Source organism: Salvelinus sp. IW2-2015, linkage group LG15 (genome assembly GCF_002910315.2).
Source record: "Salvelinus sp. IW2-2015 linkage group LG15, ASM291031v2, whole genome shotgun sequence".
NCBI lineage: Eukaryota > Metazoa > Chordata > Actinopteri > Salmoniformes > Salmonidae > Salvelinus > Salvelinus sp. IW2-2015.
The window spans coordinates 4,412,062-4,419,719 of NC_036855.1; the positions used below are offsets into that span (position 1 = coordinate 4,412,062).

General features: G+C 40.7%; 1 protein-coding gene across 3 annotated transcripts in view; it reads right to left on the minus strand.

Annotated features, from left to right (window-relative positions):
* LOC111973809 (semaphorin-6A-like) overlaps window positions 1-7,421 on the minus strand; it is a 125,059-nt gene extending 117,638 nt beyond the window's left edge. For 2 of the 3 annotated variants that reach the window (XM_024001222.2, XM_024001220.2), the window contains exon 1: window positions 7,011-7,420. The gene's annotated coding sequence lies outside the window, so the exon portion shown is untranslated. Of the gene's footprint in view, window positions 1-7,010 lie in introns of all 3 variants that reach the window. The other variant, XM_024001219.2, reaches the window with a different exon arrangement.
* Window positions 7,422-7,658: the final 237 nt, after the last annotated feature.

Below are 7,658 nucleotides of genomic sequence, written 5' to 3' on the forward strand. Positions count from 1 at the left end.
GTGGAAATACCTCATAAAGCACTATTGCAAATACTCTGTCATCGTCTGAAAGTTGACATGACTTGGGAGGGCATTACAAATGACATCTGATGTATTAAATAACACTTACTAACCACGGGTGTGCTTTGATAAGCTTTTGAGATAGACCTGGCCTTTGGGAGTAACATCAATCACATATCACTTTACACAAGGTGCATTTCTCCACACAAATATCAATACCTACAATAGACGGGTGGGTTATTTAACYGTGGAGCAGAACTGGCGGTTTGGCTTAGAATCAAAGGATTAATGACAACATRTAAACTRTATTTCCTTTCCAAATTGTATTGAAAACATAAATACATTTGAACAATGAGCACTTGTTGACTCTTAAATACATCGTTGCAGTTGTTGGTTAGCTAGCTATCAAATKTTTTGYAATATTAGCATTGACATGTCATCAGTTAAAACACCTCAAAACAAGACRTGATATCAATAACAAGATCCAACGGGCTGAAATGAGCCACCTGCGATTCCCMACATGGCAGCTTCATGTCATTGTTGGTACCTATGTGATCATCCAGAATGATAACACACGTCTGCCCCATCGACGCGCCAACCTCCTTTTCATTGTGTTGTCAGTTAACCCTTCTAGAGCCCAGCAGCCCTGCACCCACACCAGTCACCTGCACTGGGGAATGATAMCAAGATGATGTCACTGAGTCTACAATCATATCACTTCAAAACCATAAAACATCTACATGGGTAAGTTGAGCAAACAGCCCATTTCTCCATTGTAAACCCATGGTATGATTCCCTCCAGAAAGGTCACCCAGATGAGAGAATTTCAGCGTCTAAATCACCATAGGCTTGGATTTCAGCCCAATGGCACTGACAATGACAAGGTCCTTTCTTCTTAATGTGGCCCACATGAAAGGCCATGAAGAAAGTCCCATGATTAGAGRCTGATTTTCCCACTAGGCACTAGTTCCACTGAAAAGACCCACTGGCAAGGTGTAATGTGATGAAGCACAGCAACAATATGGCCACATTAAATCATTACAAGACAGCAGAGATTACAGACTCCTTTGGGAGGTATAACATGACCAAGAAAGTCCATCTTAGAGGAGTTCAAAAATAAATGTTCAACACTGATCATCTCAACATACTGATAGAAAAAATACATTTTATAATGGAAAGTGGTCTCCTCGAAATTCCCCAACATCCACTTTTTTTTTTAAATAACAAGACAACAACATCAATCTCTCCAAACACATTCTGTGTAATAGTGGAAGCCAATTCTATCTCTGAGTCACCCATTGTAAACAAAGGACAATAAGGCTTGTTTGGTTTACAGTAGACATAGCTTCAGCCTCTTCAGTGAAGGACACATGATTCCAGGTGTGAACTCTACTGGGAAAGCCTCCTTAAATTGTATTCATCCTTCTATAGAGGGAGCATACTGCTTTGAGATGAAATTGCAAACCATTTTGCCTCTTCAAGCACACACCCAGGTAGAGAGGCTGCTCCAAGTGCTGCAATCTCTCCTGGCCTTCTCCAGGCACCCCAACACCATCTCAGACCCTGAAACTATGGCAACCGAACAAGAGAGCAGCCTCCATGATTAATAGATGAGAAATGCTGTGCCAATCGCGGTGGGCCTGGGGAGGGGGACAGATGTACGCCCCTCTCTGTGATTCACCGGCACACACCGCGGCACGGAAGGAGGAAAGAGGGCCTTGCGACGCAGGCAACACGCACCCCCGCAACACAGGGGTCATGGAACACCCCCTCAATACAGGGTCATGGAACACCCCTCAACACAGGGTCATTGAACACCCCCTCAACACAGGGTCATGGAACACTCCTCAACACAGGGTCATGGAACACCCCCTCAACACAGGGTCATGGAACACCCCCTCAACAAAGAGTCATTGAAACACCCCCTCAACAAAGAGTCATTGAAACACCCCTCAACACAGGGTCATTGAAACACCCCCTCCAACACAGGGTCATTGAACACCCCCCTCACAACAGGGTCATGGAACACCCCCTCAACAAAGAGTCATGGAACACCCCCTCAACACAGGGTCATGGAACACCCCCTCAACACAGGATCATGGAACACCCCCTCAACACGGGTCATGGAACACCCCCTCAACACAGGATCATGGAACACCCCCTCAACACAGGTCATGAACACCCCCTCAACACGGATCATGGAACACCCCCTCAACAAAGAGGTCATGGAACACCCCTCAACACAGGTCATGGAACACCCCCTCAACACAGGGTCATGGAACACCCCTCCAACACAGGATCATGGAACACCCCCTCAACACAAGGTCATGGAACACCCCTCAACACAGGATCTGGAACACCCCCTCAACACAAGTCATGGAACACCCCCTCAACACAGGATCATGGAACACCCCCCCAACACAAGGTCATGGAACACCCCCTCAACACAGGGTCATGGAACACCCCCCCAACACAAGGTCATGGAACACCCCCTCAACACAGGATCATGGAACACCCCCTCAACAAAGAGTCATGGAACACCCCCTCAACACAGGTCATGGAACACCCCCTCAACACAGGGTCATGGAACACCCCCTCAACACAGGATCATGGAACACCCCCTCAACACAGGGTCATGAACACCCCCTCAACACAGGATCATGGAACACCCCCTCAACACAGGATCATGGAACACCCCTCAACACAGAGTCATTGAACACCCGCAGGACAGGCTGCTGTAGAACCATGTAGTCCTACATGAGCATTTATGGGCATACTTCATGGGCAGCCAATGAGAGCTGACCACAACCGGAAGCAGCCAATGAGCTAACCATAACCGGAAGCCACAGTTGTTCATAATGAGTGTTCACAGCGAGCAGCGTTTGTGACTCATGGCCATTTACCTGTATAAGTACAGTAAACATTCAAAACATTTAACTATTTACATACCAAATGCTATGTGATGTCTGGCATCATATTAGACCCTTATCAACACTTGTCTATCTAAGACAGTTTCTAGTTTGTTTGCAGACAATAAAACCCCATTGTAGAGACAGGTGGATCATCTCTGATAACATCTATGATGCAAGCAGTTTGGCTACGTCAACTCTCCTCTCATCACAATTTCATTTAATACATTTCYATAAACAAAGTCTTGCCAAAGAGCAACAGTGAACATGCCAACAGACAGTCTGCCAATTCAGCCATTGACTTTAGAGGTTCTGTCCAAAAGCTTCATAYTGTAAGCCTTTGGCTTTTCTGGCGCTAAAAATGCCCTCAATTATATGTTAATTTAATGAGTCTAAGGTAAGGGAATTTTACACAAGGCCTACTAATTAAAAAAAATATATAGTGTATTGAGAGCCTGGGGTGTTAATGCAAGGTGAGAAACAGAGGCTAAGCTACAACAGCAATGATGTTAACAAATCAGTACACTTGAAATGAGGCGTAATGTACAGAACAGAATGAACCATATCTCCCACAACCAAATACATTTAATTTAATTCATTATTGTCAGATCAATGGTCAGGTTTTTAATATAACGGGATGCGATTTCACCTTAGAGTGGAGCTTTCCCMCAAAACATGATGTCATGATATTTGCAATAAGGGGACTGATGAGCGGAAGAAAACCTTCTCTAAATGTCATGCAGCTTSTGAACACCAGCACGGTATTGGTTTCATCTGAGTATGACACCATTCTATTGTGRGGGTGGTTGGAGGATGCTAGGTGTTTATCATTTTCTATCAGCAGGAGGCACACAGAGAGACGCTCATGGAAAATTAGTTTTTGAAGAAAATATCCCCACAGACACACAAAATTAGAATTTTCCATTTGGCAAAAAGGTGAAAGGCGCTAGAGCGAAAACCGGTTAATGTTCACATTGAAAYATAGCCTATATCCTATATATGAGATGTAATTTCCCCACAGGATTATGGTATTAAAATGTATATGATTCTGCTATCAGTGGACTACTAATGGAGCCTGAATAAAATGCAATGAAAGCTGTTTTTTAAATGATTGAAGCATAATTTACAACTATAATTTTCAATGCTCTAATATACTGTGTGTACATATATATATATATATATCATAAATAAATCACATTTTGATGAGTGTGAGGATTGTAATGCTCTCATACACTCTTAATTGATTACAATAAATTCTAAATCACACTGGATAAACATGAATTAAACATGCAATCATAAAATATGCATAAATACACAATTCTACTCGACCTACCATATTGACACTGAATTTGAATCAATGATTAACATGGCCTCGCTTTGCGTAATTGAGTGCAATTCATTTCACATAGGCACGCCATTTATCAATTATTCAATACCAAGCACATCTATCTGTCCTTGACTGACAAATGTAAATACCAACTTACACCCCTGCACAGCGTATACAAGCACACCAGTGTGACAAATCCACATCAGTCACACACAATGCCAACCTCATTGCTATTGTTAGGAAGCTGCAGATCAAATGCTCCACAGAGCATTGCTCCAAACAGTGGTTACCCACAATGCATGCTGATGTTTTGTATTTCCCCTTTTTACTGCGTGACAAAAAAAACTATGCTTTCTCCAAAGGTAGTTAGTCACACAGTGACAGGCACACATGTACACATACATCAATGGCAGCATGATCTGCTTTTCGTGTATATCTTGTAAACAGTCTAGCATTTATGGCAGGTGTTTCAAAATGGCTCCAGGATTATTGCRCACCACTGTAGCAATACTGGATTGTATTCCACACACGGATAGCCTACCTACAGTACATATCTTCTCTAGTATTTCATCTCAACTTAACTGTTAGACCTTATCTCCATGGGCTAGTGAAGAGGATGGAAACACATCAAATATTGTTTTTTGGTGATTTCATGAAATAATGGATTATATACTTTTTTCCTATCAATGTGTTTTTACAAGACCCTCTCATCTTAAAAGTAATTCTCTCAAATATCACATATTACTGTAAAAAAAAATATATAGATATATTTTTTTTTGTTCACAGGCATTTAGCCCTATTCCTCATTGTTATGATGTWATCAACACACAGGCCATGGAGCATCTATACACATTGAGAAACATCCCTTGACTAGAGTCCCTTTGCAAATACAGCAAGCCAGACGTCTTCAAACTGGTTGAAGAGAGGGAGAAATGGCTGAGAGAGCCGGGGTGTTAGCAGCCATGGGGCCTCTGTACTGCACCTAAACACAGCTAGCTTCCAGTATGTCACTGTAAAAAGTGAGATGGCGCYGTTGTTCATCTGAAGTGCTTTTATTGAATGGTGTAATTAAACGTTATGTTTTGGTAAAAAATAAATAATTAATGAATGCTTCTAAATTGCTTTCGACACCTAATGCGCATGCTCATTGTATAGCTGTTGGGGCAATGTAGCATTGGGGGCAATCAGAAGAGTTAGAGGCATGGCTTATTGGGGGCGTGGCTTTCAGTTTGTTCTTTTTTGGCCATCCGTGAGAGTGAATGTCATTCCAGTTAATGTGTTCTGTTGTATTCATTATACAAGTTTAAACTTAAGGTTTCCATTGATACAATGATTGTCATTTGGTTACAATATTGTGGTCAATAAATGTGACTGACYGGCTCAAATTGGTCTTGTAGAGCAAAATTTGAAATGACTAAGCTTGTAATTTATGTGAAGTAGTGACCTGTGACATATGCCTAGTTYCCTAAATGCATCACAAATGTGAATGTTTTTTGTAAAGATTGTGTTTAAAGGTATTATTTAATGTTAATGAACAAACTTTTTTGATTTACAGGCRATTTATTTATTTGCTTCTAACCCAATTTAAGAATTTTTGAAAAGTCAAAGAGAAATTTCAACATGGAGCAAAATGAAAAAAATGTGTTATATTAACATGAAATATTCTGTTATATTTATGTTATATATTAGGTTGAACAAAGGGGGAAAAGTCATTATGTTGCACCAGCCATATCCCTTTCGAAAGGAAATACATTACATGTAAAACATATTTGATAACACGTGTGCCCAATGGAGCAATTACAACAGTGACCCGCCCTGAAATGGCCTTTAAAGCCTGGAGTCACTCAACAAACCCTGTGTGGACAATGCTTCACTCCTCTCTCTCTGTGTGTGTGTGTGTGTGTGCTGTCTCTTATACACATCTAGATGTGTGTGAGAGAGAGAGAGAAGTGATGTAACTACAACCATATTACACCAGTTAAGACATTTCAGTCTGAATTGTGGGTAGATAAAAGTGAAACGAAATTAATGAAATAGCTACAATTAACTCCACAACCATAAATAATGTATGATTCGTGTTGAAGACAGATAAAGGCCTATACATTGAAATACCGTATTTTCCACCTGGAAAGACACAGGTGATATATTCGTTTTACCAACACTGAACATTGAAATGCCTGTCTGTCTTCTCACACATGAGCATTGCATCTCTACATTGCGCTACCATGGAGGGGCCAACAACGAAGGGCAGAGCAAATTGTCCAAGTAGTTTATAATGCTGAGTCCTGTAGYCTATCAGTTCACAGCACACTAAAAGCAACGGAGAGTTAGTCTCCATAAATGACAGGCGTTGAAATTATAAACGCTTTCATCACCTGGCGAAATTGTCGCAGAGTTGTCTATAATAACATATAGGCTCATTTCTGAAGCTTTGCAAGCACGCAGTAATTCTAAATGCAATGGAAGGGACCTGAAACAGCTTGGATAAATACGCGTGAATACGTATTTACGCACAAACATCACATATTTAAATTGCCAAAAKAACTATTATCTTTACGAAATAATTATACATTTTCCCAATGAATTGTTATTCATTAACTGCAACAGAAATAAATAATTATAAAGTTACTGAAGTGACGTATAGTTAGTTACCTTGTTGCAGGCGCCTAGTTGTGCACTTGTCCTAGTAGTGATTGGCAAAACATTATAGCCATAGGTTCCAAATAAATAGGCTACTATTATGCACATAAAGTTAGAGAATAAAAATACAATACCTTCAGCTCATGAATGGAAATGCCTTGGGGTAAATGTATCGTTCGTCCTTTTATTAATCCATTCAAAAATAATGTTCATAAAGCAGCTCAGACAATGATCATTTCGAAAAAAACAATGCGAAACGCTACTTTTCTAAACCTCTTGAGATTTTTTTTTTGTTACATGCCGCGCTTGTAGCCTACACAACTCTTCAAATCGGAATATCCATCGGAAATCCACTTGAAACCCAGCGGTTTTAAAAACTCMTTTGAGAAAACTGAGCAAGACAACCTGGYATCCAATAACTAACAATTGAGGGTTCCGAACCATTCGTGGAAAGCGAACTCAGTCCCGCTACAAAAGCTGCAGGTCATCCTATTTCGAGATGAAGCCTTCTTACTAGTGCACAGCGATCCCAGCTGTCACCCGCTACACACAGGGAGGAGCTATACGCCCTAGACTGGAGTGTGCTAGTGAAACRRGATCTTTTGTTTCATGGGTGCCACTTTATGGACGACTGTATTTTTAGAATTTACATTGGTATTCAACGAAAATACACAATTCCAAAAATAAACCACTATAGGCTAAATGGCAAAATATAATGATTGTGTAGACTGTATTATTAGTTTAAAAGAGAAACAACAACATTACAACTGTATTTATCCCAT